This window comes from Equus asinus, chromosome 27 (genome assembly GCF_041296235.1).
Source record: "Equus asinus isolate D_3611 breed Donkey chromosome 27, EquAss-T2T_v2, whole genome shotgun sequence".
In the NCBI taxonomy this organism is placed as follows: Eukaryota; Metazoa; Chordata; class Mammalia; order Perissodactyla; family Equidae; genus Equus; species Equus asinus.
Genome location: NC_091816.1, coordinates 18,277,857 through 18,299,862, shown reverse-complemented (window position 1 = coordinate 18,299,862; position 22,006 = coordinate 18,277,857).

Below are 22,006 nucleotides of genomic sequence, written 5' to 3'. Positions count from 1 at the left end.
CTGTCTTTACTTGAAATTGGTCTGTTAGATTCTCTCTTTTTCTTGATTCAGTTTTGGGAGGTTGTATAAGTCTAAGAATGTATCCTTTTCTTCTAGGTTATCCAATTTGTTGGCATACAGTTTTTCATACTCTTCTCTTATAATCCTTTGTATTTCTGTGTTCTTGGTTGTAATTTCTCCTCTTTCATTTCTAGTTTTATTTATTTGAGACTTCTCTCTTTTTTTCTTAGTGAGTCTTGCTGAAGGTTTGTCTATTTCATTTATCTTTTCAAAGAGCCAGCTCTTAGTTTCATTGATCCTTTCTACTGGTTTGGTTTTTTTAAAATCTCTATTTCATTTATTTCTGCTCAAATTTTTATTATTTCCCTCCTTCTGCTGACTTTGGGCTTTGTTTGTTCTTCTTTTTTTACTTCTAATTCTTTTCTAGTTTAAGATTACTTATTTGAGATTTTTCTTGTTTGTCGAGATCGGCCTGTATGGCTATCAGTTTCCATCTTGGAACCGCTTTTGCTGCATCCCATAAGAGTTGGTCTATTGTACTTTCATTTTCATTTGTCTCCAAGTATTTTTTTAATTTATCCTTTGATTTCTCCATTGATCCAGTGGTTGTTCAGCACATGCCGTTTAGTCTATACATATTGTCACACATATTTCTTATTGTAGTTGATTTCTAGTTTCATTGTGTTCTGGTCAGAAAAGATCAATGATGTGATCTCAATCTTCTTAAATGTATTGAGGCTTGCCTTGTTTCCCAACATATGGTCTATATTTGAAGATATTCCATGTGCACTTAAGGAGAATACGTATTCTGTTAGTTTTTGGATGGAATGTTCTCTATGTATCTCTTAAGTCCATCTGGTCTAGGTTTTCACTTAAGTCCACTATTTCCTTGTTGACTTTCTGTCTGGATCATCTATCCATTGATGTAAGTGGGGTGCTGATGTCCCCCACTATTATTGTGTTGCTATTAACTTCTCCCTTTAGGTCTGATAATAGTTTCTTCATATACTTTGGTGTTCCTATGTTAGGTGCATATAAATTCATAACTGTTATGTCCTCTTGGTGGAGTGTCTCTTTTATCATTATATACTGCCCTTCCTTGTCTCTCTCTGCCTTATTTATCTTGAAGTCTGCTTTGTCGGAGGTAAGTATGGCAACACCTGCTTTCTTTTGCTTGCCATTTTCTTGGAGTTTCATATTCCATCCCTTCACTCTGAGCCTGTGTTTGTCTTTAGAGCAGAGATGTATTTCCTGGAGGCAGTATATTGTTGGGTCTTATCTTTTAATCCACCCAGCCACTCTGTGTCTTTTGATTGAAGTACAATTAGAACAATTATTGATATATGAGTGTTTAATACTGCCATTTTATCCCTTGTTTTCTAGTTGTTCTCTATTTCCACTGTTTCTCTTCCCTTGTATTTCTGACTGCCATTTCAATTTGCTGGTTTTTTGTGATGGTTTTGTCAATTTTCTCTTTATTTATGATTTGTGTCTTTTCTCTGATTTTTTGTTTAGTGGTTACCATGAGGTTTGTATAAAATATCTCGTAGATGGGATAGTCCATTTTCTGATAGCCCCTTATCTGCATTATCCTAAGCAAGTTCCATCCCTTTCCTCTTCCTCTTCTGAGTTACTGTTGTCAGAAATTATTCTGTTTTGTGTTGTGAGTTTGTGACTAAATTGAAGTGTTTATAGTTATTTTTGATGCTTTCCTTCTTTTTATATTTTATGTTATATTTCAGTATTTGCTAACTTGTTCCAATAGAGAGCTGAAATTTTCTGATTTTGTCTGTCTATTTATCTCATTGCTCAAGGCTTCATAAACCTTTCCTTTTTTATTTCAGGTATGAGGGCATCCTTGAACACTTCTTATGGTGAGGTCTGGTGGCAATGAGCTCCCTCAGCTTTTGTTTATCTGGGAAAGCTTTTATTTTTCTATTGTATCTAAAGGATATTTTCACTGGATAGATATTTTTTGCTGGAAGTTTTCATCCTTCAGTATTTTGAATATGCCATTCCATTCTCTCCTCGCCTGCATGTTTTCTGCTGAGAAGCCCGCTGAAAGCCTGATCACATTCCTTTGTAGATTACTCTCTTCTGCCTTGCTGCCTTTAATACCTTTTCTTTGTCATTGACTTTTGCTAGTTTTACTATTATATGCCTTGGGGAAGTTCTTTTTGCATTGATGTAATTAGGAGTTCTTTGACTTCATGTACTTGTAAATCCAGTTCTTTCCCCAGGTTTGGTAGGTTCTCAGCTATTATTTCTGTAAACAAGCTTTCTGCTCATTTCTCCCTCACTTCTCCCTCTTGAATACCTATAATCCTTATGTTGCATTTCCTAATTGAGTCAGATATTTCTCAAAGAATTTCTTCATTCTTTTTTAAGTCTTAGTTCTCTCTCCTCCTCCACTTGAAGTAGTTCTATATTTCTGTTCTCTAAATCACTAATTCTGTCCTCCATAATATCAGCTCTGTTTTTTAAGGATTCTGGATTGTTTTTTATCTTTCATTGTATTCTTCATCTCCAGAATTTCTGTTTTTTTTTTTTCCAAGAGTTTCAATCTCTTTGGTAAAGTATTCCTTCTGCTCATTAATTTTATTCCTGAGCTCATTGAACCATCTTTCTGAAATTTCTTCTAACTCTTCTAGTTTCTTTATGACAAGTATTTTGATTTCTCTGTCATTCAGGTTGTAAATTTCTGTGAGGTCAGGATTGGTTTCTGAAGACTTGTCATTTTCCTTCTGCTCTGAACTATTACTGTAGTTTTTCAGGGTGTTTGATGAGCTGATCCTTTGCCAGGGCATTTGTAGTAGTGTCAGGTCACAGATCCACCTGCCACCTCTAGGGGAGCAGGGCAGGAGCTGTCTTTTCTGAACCTGCTGCATTTGCTAGAAGTTGTACTACTAGGACTCATCTGCATTTTCCCACTAGCTGAAGCCATTTGGCAAGTCACACATGCAGACACATGTGCTCTGGTGTGGAACCACTGCCTTGGCAGGGGACCGGCCAAGCTGGTGTGCTAGGCAGTAGGGGAGGGGCGCTTTATTTCATGCACATGGGCTGGCTCTGTGCTCATGAGTGGTTAACCTGAGCTGCTGCTCTTGGTGGGGGCTCCTTTGTGGGGTCTAAGCCACACCACACAATGAAAAGCATTCCCACAGGTGGGGCCACCAGAGCACGCTGGGCACTCCAGCAGCCAAGCTGCAACTCTTAACGAGAAAGCATTCACATGCAGGCTTGGCTGCCCCCATCTCCTGAGGACCCACCACCTAGATCTCTGCCACTAGGGTTGGGGAGAGATCTGCTCACCTCCTTCCACTGCTTCCTGGGGATCCAGTCCCCCACCTTCAGATATAAGGCTGTATGGATCTCTCAGATGTCCTATTGTGCTTTGTAGGGAATCCTCTGTTGGTTAATGAATGTCTGTTCAGTTGTAACTTAGGGGGAAAGGCTAAAGGAACAACTCAGTCTGCCATGATGCTGATGTCACTCCACTTATTTGGAAAACTCTTAATCACTCCTTCAATTTTGAATGATAACCTTGCTAGGTAGAGAATTCTTGATTGGAAGTTTTTTCCTTTCAGCACTTTGAATATGTCATGGCACTCTCTTCTGGCCTACAAAGTTAGCTGAAAAATCTGCTGATAGCCTTATTGGATTTCTCTTGTATGTAACAAGTTCTTTTTTTCTTGCTTCTTTTAAGATTCTCTCTTCATCTTAACTTTTACCAATTTTAATTATAGTGTGTCTTGGTGTGGATCGCTCTGGTTTCTTATTTGGAACTCTCTGGAGTTTCTGGACATAGATGTTTCTTTCCTTTCCCAGATTAGGGATGTTTTCATCCATTATTTCTTCACATAAGTTTTCTGGCCCTTTCTCTCTCTCGTCTCTTTATGGAATCCCTATAATGTGAATGTTCTTCCACTTGATCTTTTCCCAAAAGTCCCTTAAGTTATCTTTACGTTGTTTTTTTTTTTTTTTGCTGAGAAAGATTTGCCGTGAGCTTACATCTGTGCCAGTCTTCCTCTATAGTGTGAGTGGCTCTCTGCCACAGTATGGCTGCCAAGGAGTGGGGTACATCCATTCTCAGGAACTGATCCTTGGCCACTAAAGTGGAGCATGCCAAACTTAACCAGTAGGCCACAGGGTTGGTCCTGGTATCTTCACTTTTTTAAATTCTTTTTTCTTTTTGCTGCTCTGTCTGGGTGAGTTCCATTGCTTTGTCTTACATCTTGCGGATCCATTCTTCTGATTCAGCCAGTCTGCTCTTGAACCCCTCTAGTATATTTTTCAGTTCAGTTATTGTACTCTTCATCTCTCTGACTTCTGTTTGGAACTTCCTTATATTTTTTGTCTTTTTTTGAAAATCTCACTGGGTTCATCCATTCTTCTCTCGAGTTTGGTGAGCATCTTTATGACCATTACTTTGAACACTTTATCACGTAGATTGCTTATCTCCATTTCATTAAGGCATTTTTCTGAGATTTTGTCTTGTTCTTTTGTTTGGAAAATATTCTTTTATCTCTTCACCTGGCCTAAGTCTCTGTGTTTGTTTCTATGAATTAGGCAAATCAACCACCTCTCCCAGTCTTGAAGGAGCAGCCTTATGTAGGTGATGTCCTGTAGGGCTCAGATGTGCAAGCCCTCTGGCCACTAGATCTAGATGCTCAAGGGGCATCCTTTATGTGGGTTGTGTGAACTCAACTACTGAAGCTATGATGCAGTAGTGTGTGGGGCTGTCAGTGGGGTGCTCACACTCTGTCTAGCAGGTTAGAGGGAGAAATCCAAAATGGCACCTGCTAGCATCAGCATTAGCAAGGAAGAATGAGTTCGTAAAAATGCCTCACCAGTGTCTACATTCCTGGAGAGAGTCCCAACAGTTTCTTGCCTCTCTGACAGACACTTTAAGATTAGTAAGTGAGTCTCCTTCACAGAGGTGTAAGAATTTTTCAAACTGGTGTTTTTGTGCTGGGTCCCAGGGCCAGTGAGTCTGTATGTGAGCCCTTTAAGAGTGGCTTCTCCGTTCCCTCCAGTTATGGTTTTCCTGAATATAATCTGCACTGGTTTTCAAAGCCAGGTGTTTTGGGGGCTTGTCTCTCCTTTACAGGATCTAATGTGGGGCACAAACCCCTCACTTCTCAGGAAAAATTTCCATATTTTTGAGATCCCTCCTGATTGTGGAGTGCTGTGCCTGGGGTGGGTCATTTTTGGCTAGACCATGCCTCTGCCTCTTCTGCCCATCTAAGTGCTGTCCTTTTATCCTTTATTGCAGAGGCTTTGTTCATTCAGTTTTCAGGTATTTTTCAAGGGGAATTATTCCATACATAGTTGTAGATTTGTTGTGTCATGGTGGACGTGCATTCAGGATCTTCCTCCACCACCCATCTTGAACTGACTCTCCCTTATTTTATCTTGTTAAGCAGAGCTGTGTCACATGGGAACAGCAGTTGAAAGAGAGCCTGAGAAACTTAGTTTTTCTTCCAAATGGCCCTGTGCCAGCTAGAAATCAGGGCTTCTGTGAAAATAAAGGGGAGAATAGATATTGGTCTCTTCCACATTGGCTGAAAGAGCTAAAATAAAAATAACAAGCTTTTTAGTTCATGGCTTTTTCATAATCAGCTGAAATGTACTTTGCTAAGGTGACAAAGTGTTTGGAAATTTTTACCCATTGAATTCACTCCTGGGAATTTATTCTGAGTAAAAGCAAAATATAGAAAATGCTAAAAGAACACAGATGCTTGTCACAGTGTTATAGGAGGGAAAAGTAGGAAAGTTAAGTTACCAACAGTAGACAAATAGTTACATAAACATTGACAACTCCACATAATGAAAGAACATGCAGCAATAAAATATACACCTGTGAATTTTATATAGACTCAAGGAATATATTAACTGAAGAAGTATATAAAACGCTTAATATTACTATAGTAGTTCAATAAGAACATATATGCATGGAAAAAAATTTGGAAGGATTTATACATCAAAATAATACCAATGTATATTTTGGAGTGGTAGGAGTAAGAGTAATTTCTTTTCCTTTCTCTTCCAATCTTTCATTTATAATGCAATTTAATAGAAAAATATAATACAATTCAAATGATGATTAAGATTTTTCACATCTTTAAATTCATAATATACTGCTTTTATTTGTATTTAATGATTTCCTCTAGTCATAGATTTTATCTATAATACCTCAGTTATATGTGAAACTTTCAATTACGTTAAATATTAACTTTATCACTTTATATGACAAATTTATAATTAAATAGAACTTTGACTTCTACATATTATATTTACTACACTATTCAACAATTATTTAAAGAATTCTATATTTGGAAACTGATTACTCCTGTTAAATATTTTGCATCTCTATGATCAAGGTTTTAAGTTTCTAGTGAGATCTATATTTTCTCTATTTTAACACCATAGGGATTGACTAAAGATGGCATATGATAAGTATACTTTGTAAACATGCTAAATAAAAAATTTAGTAAATGATAAAGTACCAGCTATTTAAAGTTCATGCAAACCACTTATCATTATTTATTATTATAATAAATATTATTATAATATTATTATTATTTATTAGTCACTTACCATGTATTATTCAGTATTAATGGCCATCACTTATTGGATTTGTATGGAGATGTCTGTAGCCAAAGTAAAGCCAGCAAGTGATGGGAACTATTTAAATTATTCAGACCAAATGACCATTTTCCTGGTTGCCTAGAGTCTGGATAGCCCTTCTGAGAACTGTATGGTTACTTGTAGGTGTCCTTCAAAAACAATAAGGGATGGGGCCGGCCCTCTGGCGCAGCGTTTGAGTTCGAACATTCCACTTCTCGCCAGCCCGGGGTTCACCAGTTTGGATCCCAGGTGCAGACATGGCACCGCTTGGCACACCATGCTGTGGTAGGTGTCCCACATATAAAGTAGAGGAAGATGGGCACGGATGTTAGCTCGGGGCCAGTCTTCCTCAGCAAAAAGAGGAGGACTGGCAGTAGTTAGCTCAGGGCAATTCTTCCTCAAAAAAAAAAAAAAAGAAAATAAGGGAAACAAAATGATTCCTCTTTTCCAAATGCCCACCCAACAAATGGTACTAAAAGTAACATGATGTGAGAGATCAATCGACATTTAATTTTACCAGTAACTTTTCATGTGGGAGTAATAGTATACAAAGAACAAATTTTGTATGAGTTGGAAAAAGGATAAAAGAAAAACAAACAAAAATGACTCAGTTTCAGGTTGAACTTCCTCTTTGTAAAACAAGCTGGGAAATTTTTATGATTCTAAGGAATGCGCATACAGGAGCCTTGTCTCCTGTAAAAGAGTTCAGGCACCGCAAAGACAGTCTACAATGTTCCAAACTGCCTGCAAAATTTGACCGCAAATCCTTAAATTGAGAAAGACAGGTTTGTTAGAGGAGTAGAAAGTTAGGGGGAAAAGCGAATTTGTCTAAAAAAACATGTGGTCACATACAATACTATATGCTTCAGACACAGACACAAATACAAATAACTTATCTCCATTAAATAAATGATTTCAAAAACATCACCAGTTTAAGAAAATCACTGTCACAGTAAGAGTCATTTAATTGACATGTATTAATATCTTAACTGTGTAAAAAGTCTCTGCAAGAGGATTTTATATCCTATTTTTAAAACCAAGAGAAAGTTCTTTAGGATTGACACAGGTGTCATTATAGGTACTTGTGTAAACAGAATGACCCCTGCCAATTCACAGGGAATTTCCTGTCTAATTAGTTAGCTCGCCACCCCACACCAAGAAAAGTGTCATATGTGGGACACATCTTGAAATTATTAATGCACCTCATCACCATTCCAATTTCCATGCAGTTCATTTTATAGTAACTCAAATTTTCAACAATGCATTTTTATTACTGGACTGCTTAAAAGATTCAAGCAGGTTCACAAATGAAAGGTAAGACGATTTTAGACTGACAGTTTTGCCAAAGGAAGAAAATCTATAACTATTGGGGAAATATGTTCAAAAATGATAAAGCAGGTAAATTAAAAAGACAGGCTGCTATAAGCAGATATGTGATTATTAGGATTATAGTTAATGGGCAGGGAGGAAATGGAGGGAACATAATGATATCAGAAAAGTATGAGAACTAACTTGTTAGTACTTAATGAGGAAAATGGTTATATTCCCCCAAAGTCCTATTATGCCCCTTTCAGTGACTCTAATTGATTGGCTGGGTTGGTTAATGAGGTACTGTGTGCTAGTAATTCTATGCAAAGACCTTTATTCTTACTTTATGATAGCACAGATTGATTGCAGAGTATTCACCGGAGACTGGCAGATGTTTCTGGATGTTTCATATATTTCATTTTATATCTGTGGTGCTGAGATATTGTTCTATGCTTGAAAAATTGACATTGAATACTACTTTTAATAGCAAATGTAAGGATGTCTTTAAAATTCTAACTGTATGATAGTACGGCTCTACAATTAGTCTAACTAGAAAATCTTTTTAGTAAACATGCGAGTAATAGAAATCAGAAACGTATACTGAGACTAAGAAAATACAGCACGTACTAAGAAAAATTAGCGTAAGCTATTTTCCCCCTCAAAAATTATAAAACCATAAATGATGTATTTCTTAAGCAAAGGAAAAATAAAACAGAAATATGATTCCAAACCTTGTCAAGAATTGGCAGCCTGTTCAAAATAAAAGCTAGTTGCTTATTTGTTGACTAGAATACTCCCATAGAAATTTCCTAATGGCAAATAACCTACTCAATCTTTGTTGAATATTTAAGCACTTCTAATTTATTCGGAGTCTCAATAAAATCCATATGTCTTAGCTTGGGCTGCCATAACAAAAATAGACTGGGTGGCTTTGATATCGAAAAATGGGGCTTGCTCTGCTTGCCACAATCTGAGCCAATTAATTACAGTGAGTTAGGGATGGAGAAAGGAAGTTTAATTAGATTAGCCAGCAAATCGGAAGACAACTAACGTCTCCAAAAACTATCACCAAGGATTACAGAGTCTTGAGGCAGTTATATGGGGAAAATGGGCAGTAAGGAAGGGGTTTCCTTCAGGCATGATGGACTCCAGGGTCTTTTATTGTTCCATTCTTCTGCCAGCTGTGATGGATACCTTGTAGGTGTGTTTCCCACCTGTGGTCAGCCTGTTCCTGGAGAGAAACTCATAGAACAAAGTTTCAATTTATCGAGCTATTGGGGAGTACATATGTATGTGGGAGGTCATAAATTAGGAGAGCATGTGAAGTTTCTAGAGTACGTGCAGAGCAGCAAGTCGTCACACAGAGGAGGGGCTGGGGCCATTTAGGGAAACAAGATGGCCTCACTTTTGCTCACTTACAGCTTAACCAACAGAAACTTGTTTCTCACAGTCCTGAAGGTTGTGAGGGCCAAGATCAAGGTGAAGACCTATTTGTTTCTTGATAAAAGCTCTCTTCCTGGTTTGCATATGGCCACTTCTCACTGTGTCCTCATATGGCTTTTCCCAGTGCATGCATTAGCGGGGGGAGAAAGAGAGAGGAAGCAAGCTCTTTGATGTCTCTTCTTATAATGGCAATAATCTCATGAAGAGGGCCCAACCCTCACGACCTCATCTTCCTAATTACCTCCCGTAGGTTCCATTCTCCAAATGCTGTCACATTGGGAGTCAGGGTTTCAACATATGAATTTTGGGGGGATACAAACATATAGTCCAAAGTACCATAAATTTTAAGAGAGATGATTTTGTGGCAACTAAAGGGTCAGAATGCTTGACTTTGAATTCTAGCCCCATGGTTTGTGCTTGGTGCAGTGCCTAACATATATAAAGTATTCAAAATATACTTGCTATTTTTAATCTATTATTAATATGAACCATAAATTATGCAAAAGAGGAAAGGGTAAAACTATTTGTGTTGTACATAGAGATGATAAAGATCATATCTAATATTGATTTGATATATCCTTTATACAGCCTTAGTGAAACAAGTAACTCTCTTCAGTAGAGGCAAGGAATGTAAAGGATAATAGTTTCTATATTCAGATATTTTTTAAATGCTCAAATTAAATGGCAAACTTTCTAACAATTTATCACACGTAAGTATAATATAAATATATATATTATGTATATTTGTGTACAATGACATTTAACACTGCAAATAGAGATAACAATAATTTTGTTTCCCTTCATAACTGCTTCAAAAAAATTATTAATTCCCTTCTTTTTTCATTTCTTAAAGTCACCTGCTGTGTTTATTGTCAGTTTTATAAATCTGCTTATAATGAAACATGATATTACAGCATTTAAATGTAGGTAATAACCATTGCAGTATTTCAAAAATACATGGGAAGATACTTTTATTTCTAGAAATTTCAAAATGTATCTTTAAATGTTATAGTACCCAAACAGAGCCCTCACAGATAGGTAAGCAAGTACAGAAGTAACAAGACAGCCTCAGAGCCCCAGAGATCAGCTTCCAGTGTTATTCTCACCCAGTGAATCCTGCTTTTGGTACCTGTGTAAAATCCTGCTTGCTCTGTTGGAGTGGGGCATGACAGTGTTTGTGGGGTTTTACTCTGTTCAGTGCTTTTGGATGGAGATGCAACTCAATGATTTGTGCAATCAATCCCAAAGACACTAATATCCTCCCTTTCCTAAAGCACTGATCTAGGTAGAATTTTCTGCTAAATCATTAAATTCTATTCCTTCCGAGTCTGGCAGATTAGTGGTTGTCTCATAAGTCAGATTTCCTTGGAACCAGACTGAGAGATTTCCAGGTGGGTCCTTTATTGGTGAGGGCTCTTAGAAACGCCTATGAGTGGTTAGGGCAGTATGATTCAGCAGAAAGAGAAGTGGTCTGTGGTGCAGTTGCAATAGAGGCCTCAGTCAAGCCCTTGGGGAGCTCCCAGCAATGTTCTAAATGGAGGCAGGGGATGCCATGACCCAGGAAATACAGGAAAGGAAGCAAGCTTAGAGCTGAGGGGTAGCGATGACTTTGAGGTAGTTGTAAGATGGCAAAGTGGAACTTTTCAGAAAGCACCTGTAAACATAGGTCAAGAGTTCCAGGAAAAAGTCACAACTGAAGATCCTAATTTGAGAGAAAGTACAAGGATTATTCAGGGAAAGCTTGAGGAAAAATAGGGTGCATGGTTTGGAGGGTACTAGCCAACTGAAGAGAATGAAGAGGGGTCCTCAAAAGTGGACAAGGAGACTCAGGAGGGAATGAGGCTGTGGACATCTAGGGAGGTTCTACAATAGGAGTCATAAATGGGATAAAATGTTGCAATCTGGTAAACAGAATTAGGATTGAAACAGGTTCATTTGAGCGGGAAATTAAGAAATTGCGACCTCATTGAAGGCATTCAATATTGTCATGGTAAGTGGAATTAGGATTGTGTGGGATAGAAAAGGAAGTCATGGGATAGCAAATACTTAATTTCAAGAAACTTGGTGCTGGTCAGAAAAAAATATCTGCACATAACAGGTAGGCAATGAGTATTTGTTGTGGAAAATAAAAAGTATGGGCATAAAAATCAAATATAAAACAAAAAGGAAAGAGCTCTTTGAAATTAGAAAAAAGTGTGTTCCCTTTAGTTTATGTGATCTCTATTTTATTTTTTCTCTTTCTCAAGAGGCTTAGGAACTAGATTGGATTTGATCATATTTCCTTTTTGGCCATCTGGGCTTTGCATTTACTGTTCAAAGGACAGAAGGAGAGAAGCAGCATTTTGAAAAATTTTTGTTGGAACAAACCAGCATCATTTTTTTAATTAAATGATGTGCTGAGAGGGACACACCACCTTCTGTGGTATTCCTCCCCAAAATGCATCACCTGAATCTCACGATGAGGACACACCAGACAAACTCAAACTGAAGAACATTCTGCAAGGTAACTGGCCTGTACTCTTCAAAAATGTCAAGGTCAAGAAAAATAAATATTGAGGAAACTGTTATGGATTAAAGAAAATTAAAGCAATCTTACAAGTATACACAATACATGATGCGGGATTGGATTGTTCATAGGGAAAAAATATCTACAAAAGACATTTATGAGGCAATTGATGATTATGGACTGTGAATTCAATAGCATTGTTGTACCAATCCTCAAATTTCTAATTTTGAGAACTGTAGCGTGATTATATTAAGAAAGTCTTTGTTCTTAAGAAAGACACAATTATTTCAGTATAAATAGGCACAACATCTCCAATTTACTCCCATTGATTCAGAAAAAAATTATGAATAGATAGATAGACAGTAGAGTGAGAGAATAATAAAGTAAATTGGCCAAAATGTGAACAATTGAGGCGTCTGAGTAGAGAACAAATGAGAGTTTCCTATACTATTCTTGCAACTCTCCTGTAAATTTGAAATTTTCTCAAAATAAGTTGCAAAACATAATCCTGGAAAATAAAACACATTTTATTTCCAAAGGTAAATCTCCCTGTTGGGAATTTTTTTTAATCCAAAGAGTACCAGTGTCCTACAATAAGAATACAGCAGAGGAAATGCAAAAACAATTCTGAGGAGGATGAGAAAGGGCTATTTTAAGCTGTAACAGGCAAAGGATACGTAGAAATGAGTACATTTCAGGTGAACAGTGCCTGTGCAGTCTGGTGAAACTGTCAAAAATGAGGTTCATGAAACACGTTGTCAGAAAATTCATTCACATAAAAACTGCTCAAACTAACAAAAAGATGAAACAAGATCAGCTCCCTGAGCTTTATGAACCCTAACATTTGTATGGCTGTTCTTTTCAAAGGAGGCACAGTCAGGGATGTTTTGTTTTCTTTGACTTTGTGGGGTTTGGAAATTGACACTATTCAACAGGACATTAACATGTCCTAATGGTTTGAAAAGAGCTAACATTAAAAAGACACGGAGAGACATATAAGAAAATGGTGTTGAATAGGACGGAAATCTCTGTCCAAAAATGAGAAATTGACAACTTTTCCAAAGCTCAGTCTGAAAGATCACATTAGAAAAAGACAGCGCGAGGCATTGCTGTTCACCGGTGTTCATGGAAGGCTCTTCTTTCATGTCAGGAATGTATTTTTATTCGCAAAGACTATTCTACAAAGAGGCTGAGGTCACCTCACTCGTGAACTAGTAGCCTCAAATAATGTTTATAATTTTTTAAACAATCAACTCCTTCTTAAGCATCAAAGTTCTGCATGCCTATTTAACAAAAGGTGAAGAGTTTGTGAATCTATGACTAAGCCAAATTCAGCAAACCTTGGCCCTTGTACATTGTTACCAATATTACTACTTTACTTTTTGCAAGACAGACACATAAACACACACGCGTGCACATATAACTTTCTTGTCACCGTCTAATATCCTGTAGAAGTCACTCCCATGAAATTATGGAATTAAGTCCTTTTTTTTTTTTTTTTTTGAGGAATATTAGCCCTGAACTAACGTCTGCTGCCAATCCTCCTCTTTTTACTGAGGAAGCCTGGCCCTGGGCTAACATCCATGCCCATCTTCCCTTACATACGTGGGACGCCTGCCACAGGATGGCTTAACAAGCAGTGCGTAGGTCTGCACCCACGATCTGAACTGGCGAACCCCAGGCCACTGAAGCAGAAACTGTAAACTCAACCACTGGAATTAAGTGGTTTTTAAGTTACCCCTGTCAAGATCCTATATTGAAATGCTCTCTTTGTATAAAATGTTCAAGAACTAAGGAACAAAGAGTATTTTATTGTACAGGCTGCATGCAAAGTTATAACCATAGATGTCCTTATATTTTTCTTATGATTCCTCAAATTTACTACCAAAAGGCATATTTTTCAGAATAGCCTGGCATAGGCAATAACATCTGAATTACAGGACAACATTGACGGTTCACATTAACTGAAAACAATGAGTGTGAGTGACTTTATTTTCCATAGGAACTAGTATGAGTGCTGGAAAAGCAGATTCAGTGACAAGTAAACTTTAAAAATGCATCAGCTTTAATGTCATTTTTTGAGATCATATAATCAATACTAGTGACACTAGAAAGTAGCACATGATATATCAAAAGATATTTAATTCAGTAAATGAAAAAAATGCAGATGACATTGGTCCTCTTTGCCTGCGTACGTGCTTTAATAAAATACAAAACCGAAGTTTAAATTATTTGGCAGGTTAATATTAGGATTTTAAATTCTTTATCTAAAACATTTGCACATACTTAGATGAAAAAATTTGAGGGGTGCATTTAAACACTTCTAAATCTTCTCCATCCTCAAAAATTCTATGATTATCTGATTCATTTAATATTCTCATTATCTTTATAAACTTAAAGGATTTTTTAGAAACTCCCAACTGTGGGAAGTGTTGATTTATGCATCATGAAATTATGTTGCATATTTCATGCTTATTCTCTGGCTCTCCATTCTCCAGCCATGTGCCAACCAAAGATGTCATGAGGGTAGGTAACAATTATCACTCAGGTTCAGAATATTTCAAAATAGTCTTCTTTCACTTATAAAAAATATTTTAACAAGAGCACTAATTTCACATCTTATTTACTTGAAATCATAGCAGGAATTTTTTTATCTAAAAGTGTTGGCTCCTAGGTAATTCAGGCTGCACTGTGATTTTGTGGCACAAGGGAAAGAAATGTGCGTAAAGGTGCCTTGGGCTTGCTCCTTACTAGTTCTTTCTACTTCTTTCTCTGGGAAAGTCTGGCAGCATAAAATAGATCTTTTTTTCTGCTGAATTTATGCTGTTGAATCACCCTTGTTTTTCACAGTCTCTCTCTACCTTTAGTTGTTTGAGAAAGAAGTATCTATGAATTATCATGTTATAAAAAGAATTTTACTTTTCGTAACATTTAAACATGTGATCACTCAATCGTGATTCATAGTTTAGTTTAACGTTCACATTTTCCATTACTTGTTTATATATTTTACATCCAAATTTCAATCTGTTATTACTTATTTTACTTTTGATAGAAAACAATGAAATAGGGCATCAACTATGAGTAAGGATATAAATATAATTTGGGGGGCATGGTCAAAAAACCATTTTGTTATCTTTAAACAGCTGTTTCAGTTGAACTAATAGAAAAGTTAGTGATGGTGTAAGAAAGGATGTTGCTTTATGATCCTATCACAACACAGAGCTTATTTTTAGATATAAAATTTACTAACTCTCAAAATTAGTAGCAAGTAATGTATTCCTATTATTATACTAAATTTTCACGAAATTGCTGGATTACTGACTTTAGAGATTAGTGGTGTTTTACTCATAGAGCATGAAGGCAGTAAACTGTATTCCATCATGGACCAAAACATTGACCTTTTTGGAGGATAACTGGAAAGAATAACAACGCATATCACTTGCTGTGAATTCAGGGACACTTGGCTTTGTTTGTTTATTTGTTTGTTTATTTCTGCAACTTCCCAACTTTCCTGCCACAAATTTGAGTCCTAGACATTGGACGATATTCTCCAATACACTTTTGAAAACAGTTATTAACACCACCTCTACCATCTTGTGTTCTCTGATTTTACGCCAGTTTGCTTGCATTTCTGTTTCATTTCTGACCTGAATTGATATGCAGTATCATAGTCTTCTATGGGGAAAAGATGATATCTTATGAGTCTATTGTATGAAGATTGAAAATTCAGAAATAATGATGAGTGCCTGGGGCAAAATTCTGAAGCAGCTGAAATTCACGTTTAGAAACCACCCCCTCCTCTTTTTAATACCTCTTTCATACTGTTTGGTTTCTTCTGCCCCAGATTTGATCACCCTGTACTCTCCTCCTGTAGCTAAGAGAGACTCATATCTAATACAAACATTTCTGAAGTACCCTCTTCTCCGGATTTTTACTAACATCAAAACATCTCTTTTCTATATGTCATTACTTCTTAGCTGGCTGTCTTTGGGAGAGTAATCTGAAGAAATCATCTTTCAAAACCATCTAAAAATATTAATGACTAATAATGTCTTAGTCATTGCATTTTACAAATTTCTCTTGGAAAAAGTAAGTCTGAATTCATATAAATTAATCGCCAATGATGTAATCTCATCTACAACTAAAGGCTACCATGTCTGGGCGAGAAAACTTTTATTGCTGTTGTTGTCTCAATTTACATCACTCTCAGGCCTACCTAAGTGCACCTTACAAGACCTAAATTACTATTTCCAATCATTTTCTTGTCAATTGGACCTACAGTTGGTTATAGTTTGGCTTGATTTTGGGAAGGCTGAAATTTGACATATACGTGCAGAAAGATGGCCCTGCAATATGTTAAATTAATTCATACATATTTTATTGAGTACCATTCTGTGCCAGAAACAGTGATAGAATTTTTTAAAGAAGGATATAAAAAAGCAAACAACAAACTAAAAAAGGTTCCCATCCTCATGGTATTTACATCCTAGAGAGGGGTCAGGTGCAAAATTAGCAAGTTCAACACATCATGCTAAGGAGTGTAATGGAGAGAAAGGAACATTGATGCTGCTTGGAGAGAACTGGGATTTGAAGTATAGGAAGAGACCTTTAGGGAGAGTAGCATTTTCATTACTTGGATTATGTAGATGAGCTACAAGAAAAAGCAAGTATGAACTCAGTATCTTAGTCAGCTTGAGCTGCTATTACAAACATTACAGTAACAGCATACATTTATTTCTCACAGTTCTGGAGGCTGGAAGACCAAGATCAGGGGGCCAGCACAGTCAGGGTCTGGTCAAGACCCTCTTCTTTGTTTGCAGATGGCTGTCTTCCCTTGGAAGGAATGTAAATTGGTGTAGCCGCTATGAAAAACAGTATGGAGATTTCTCCAAAAGATGAAAATAGAACTACCATATGATCCAGTAATTTCACTTCTGGGTATTTATCCAAAGGAAAAAAACACTAAGTTGAAATGATATATGCACCCCGCGTTCACTGCAGCATTACTTACAATAGCTAAGATATGGAAACAACCTAAGTATCCACTGAGGGATGAGTGGATAAAGAAAATGTGAGATCTATATATAAAAATATTGTTCAGGAACAAAAAGGAATGTAATCTTGTCATTTGCAACAATGTGAGGACCATGAGGGCATTATGCTAAGTCAAAAAAGTCAGATAGAGAAGGACAAATGTTGCATGATCTCACTTATATGTAGAATCTTGACAAAATAAAAGAAAGCCCATATCTATAGAACAGACTGATGGTTGCCAGAGGCAGGTGTTGGGGAGTGGGTGAAATGGGTGAAGGGAGTCAAAAGATACAAACTTCCAGTTATAAAATAAATAAGTCATGGGGATATAATGTACAGCATGGTGGCAATAGTTAATAATGCTATATTGCATATTTGAGAGTTGCAAAGAGAGAAGATCTTAAATACTCTCATCATAAGAAAACAATAAAATTGGCTATCATCCCTCTTCAGGAAACGCCTCAGCTAGAGAGAGTCACACCCCTTTGGGGGCAGCCTGTATTCAATGATTCTTTGACATAGGGGCCACCTCAGTTTCAGAGCTGCCCATAGAGTTGGCTGAGGCCTTCACTGAGACTGCATCGCAGCCCAACTTCTCTCTCTAGCCAATCCAGCTTCTTTCCCTTCACAAATCACCAAAGCAAATGTGTGTTCTCACCAAGCCCTTTTTACATCTCTCATATTCTGTAGAGAAGATTTTCTACTTAAAGTATGAAAACATTGGATTGGTGGGTGAATGTTGATCAAAACTTCCAAGGGCAGCTCCTGATAAAATTCTTGCACACTGATCTCTCCCTTAGAGTCTGCTTCTAAGAGATCAGAGTGTGTGACTCTGCCCTTAGTTGCTAACATCTGACTCTCCCCGCTCTAGAAACGCTTTCTCCATGACTCTTCTCCAGAAAGGTTTATCATGAACATTTGGACAGAAAACCAGAAGTTCAGGTTGACAAAAATGCTATACACAGGTCACACTCCCATTCATTCGCATCACCATTACTCCTGCGCACCCCCTCCTCCCCAAAAAAAGAAAAACCCTGGCAGTCCACTTGGGCTTGTATGCTAAATATTCTACTTTGCTTCTATCTGTGTTTCATTAGCTAACTTTGACTACCCTTAGTATTAGGGGACCAAAGAGAGTTGCAGAAACACATTCAATTCTTTCATCCATATTGATTAGGAGAGTCAAATGGTTCCTTGACTTCTCCAAAGATGTTCTTTGACAAATCTTGAGGACAAAAACACCCACACAAATGTGTGACCTCACCATGCCTTTTCTATATATATCTGATATTTTTCAGTGGAGATTTCTACTTAAAGCATGAAAAACATTGGCTTTGTGAGTGAATATTGATCAAATCTGTAGATTTGTCTAAGTCTGCTTATACTGAGTTCTGCAAACGGTTGTCAACACTACCAAGTTTGTTGAAGACTATACCGGCAGAGAGTTTGATGACATGGCTGCCTTCCTGTTCTTTTTTATTTCTGTTCCCTTTGTTCTTATGTAGTAAACATAAATTACCTACTAAAATAAAAGGAAATTGAAGCTTTCTTTCTTTTTTTTTTTTTCCTGAGGAAGATTATCCCTGAGCTAACATCTGTGCCAATCTTCCTCCACTTTATATGGGGGTTGCCACCACACCACAGCATGGCTGACAAAGTGGTGTAGGTCTGTGTCCAGCATCCAAACCCGCAAACCTAGGCTGCCAAAGTGGAGCACACTGAACTTAATCACTATGCTGCGGGGCCAGCCCCAAAATTGAAGCTGTTTAAAAAAGCAATACTGAGGGCAAAAAGAAATATTTGGCAATGACAGAAGAAAAATAAGACAGAAAACATTAAGGCATAAAAGGTTAGCAAAAAAATCACTGTTTAAAAATTTCACTTTTTGAAAAATAGTATTTTTAGGTGGCAGTGTACCGAGGAAACAAACTTAGCATAAATATGGGATGCCTCAGGAATGAATAAAACAGGAAAATAGAAGAAGGTGTTTAAGTATAGCAAACGTAGTGTTTGCTTGTGTAAACAATGTAAGTTCAGTAAAGATAGCTAAGAAAGCAGAGAGCGAATACTACAGCTTTTACAAATGTCTCTTTTAAACCATTTCTGCTAGTGCTGACAAGGACCAGAGAAAATGTCTGCTTAGAAACAAAGGGATTGTGGAGGATCTGACTCATCTCATTACCTGGGTGACATCAAAATAATGTAACAGACATGCAGGATTGTGACTGCAATTCTGAGCAACAGTATTTAGGACTACTTCACAAAATTGCTGAAGTGCAATCTGAGATGCTGGAGTAGAGATGTCACAATAGATGAGAGACCCACTTTTTAAGGCTTTTCATTTTAATCCACAATTCCATTCTTAAAAGAGAAATGACCGCCAATGCTGTGGAGGCTAATCCTCAAACAATAACTAAGGAAATCACATGTAATCAAGGAGAGACCGCATTAACATGTTGATGTTAGTTTTGACCACATTGTGGTGCCAAAATAGGCTACACCTGTGGCACAAATTGGAGGAATTATCACAAACAAGATGCCTTCCCTCTCCTGACTCTCCTCTTACTTTTCTGGTAAATTACTTCTAACTTCTTTCACAGCTCTTCACCAAATCACCCTTTAAATATTTGAGGTCGCCTCTTAAAATGTATGCTTTCCCTGGGTAATCGTACCCCACTCTCATAGGTTCAATTGCCGCATGCCCAAATCTGTATCTCTTATCTGACCTCTCTTCTGAGCACAAGATTCATATATTCAACTGCCTGCTAAATACCTCTAATGGAAAGTCCCACAGGCAATTCAAATTCAACATGTCTAAATTCAAACTCAGCACTTCTGATCTCTTTTCCAGCTTGTCTCCAAACTTGCTGTTATTCCCCTATGGCCTATTTCCATGAGCAACATTAAACCTCCCAAGTATATCTCGGCCATTTTTCTCCAGCCTTTCTCTTCTTACTATACCAGCTCTGTCTCTTCAGTCGATCCCTCTCCAGCTCTCACTTGTTCCATTGCAGAACCCTACTAACAGGTCACCCTCTCTGTGAGGGTGACCTCTTCCCTGTCCAGTCCATCCTGAAACTTCTGATGTACGCATCCCCTACAAAAATATCCTTGATGCTTTTACATCGCTCCAGAATAAAGTCCAAAGCATAAGCTATGCCTGTCAAGGTCCTTTGTAAGTAGGTCCAGCTGTGCATCTGGTTATCCTTTGCCATCCTTTGCCAGGCCACTGCCTGCACCTGTGGGCTTCTGTGCTCATACTCAGGGTTTTCCCTCTGCCTGCAGTATTTTTTTCCTTATTCTATTCTTGATGGACTTCTTAAATTACAGTTTAAACCTTAAGTTACCACCCCTGTGAAGCCATGCTTCTATGTGTGCTCGGTTACCCACACACTCCATGCCTCAATGCCATACCATTTTGCACACATGAGTCGTATAGCACTGGCCACGTTGTAACATAATTGTGTTTACGTATCTGCTTCATATCCTCGTATGAGAAGGACCAAGATCATGCCTTACTCATATTCGCATTTGCTCAGCCACACTAAAAGACTATTTTTTCCAATTCTTAAAATTTAAAATCTATTTTGAATGCTTTTACCATCAAACTGTTGCTCTGAAAACTTCTGGGGGACCAAAACCTTTCCAATGTTGTATGATCAGTGAATGTCATTTATCTCCTCCTTCCATGCCATCACCCAACATCCTTGCTCCCTCAACTGCTTCCCCACAACACACTCAGTTCATCCCCTATGATATGCCACTTCCAAATTCATTCCAGATGCAGTTTACCATTTGTGGTGCTTAACACAAGATGAAAAGAAATTTCAATTTCTTCATAATTGCATTCATTACATAAACACATTCTTTGGTAAATACGTATTTTGTAGTATATGTGTTTATCGAAACTTTACAAATGTGGAAAAAAAATCACAAGAACATTGATTTATGTTCCTGTACTAGAAAATGATAATAGGACTCAACATTTGTATTTTCCAATCTCTGTAAAGCTTTGACGTAGTGTTCCTCCCTTGATTATAGGCTTATTCTAAAACCTTATGTTTGTGGATATCAGTCACATTATTTTCAGGGTTGATCTATACATTTATGTTCAATGTCTGTGTTTTTACATCCTCAAAGGAATAGCTTTTCCTTGTTTTCTATCCATCACATTTTTCCCGTAATAAAATTGGTTTATTTCATAGTTCTAGTTAAAGTTTAACATTAACCACTTTCATGTGATTTATATATCACAATTAAGGAAATTAAATTTCATATCTCTACAAAAAATAATGTATATTCTAAATGGTAATTCAAAATAAAAATCAGTACTATTTATAACTTCTTAAATTATAAATATCTTAAAGCACTTCACGATGTTCAATTTTCTGTTTAGTAATGAGAGTGAAAGTAATTGTCATTTATTAAACTATTTTATATATACCACATAACCATGAAAATTTCTAAATATATTTATTTAAAAAAAACAAAGTTTAACATAAGCTTTATAACAGTTTATGAAAAAGTATTATTTCAGATAATGCATAAAATACCAGATAATTACAAGAATATTAAAACAGTTCATATGTAACTTGGAATCATAGCCATTCTCATATAAATAAGATTATGATAAATTAATAACATTGATTACTAAGCCAAAAAGTCTCATCTTATAGTATAATGATTCAAATGTAAATAAATATAAAACATTAATTCTTATAAAATATGCAAGCATTTCTAACTAGGGTCAATGAATTTCTGAAAGTAATTGCTTCATTTTAAATCATTTTACAATCATGTATAAATACATGCATAATATGAGTTTTATAATCACCTTTTAATGGAAATAGTATCTTCATATTTAATTTCTCTTTCAATCTGCATATGCCTAAGGATGGCAGAATGCATTTGAAGAAATTCCACCTAGGGGAGTAGGGCTTCAACTTTATAATAACATAAGAAAAGGTTAATGTGGTTCTCTGTGGTTAATTAAAGCAGAGTCCCCAATAGTCTACTTTTTAATTAAAGGAATGTTCTAAATAGGACATTCATTTTATCTTCTTTTTAGTTATACCCAATAGTCCT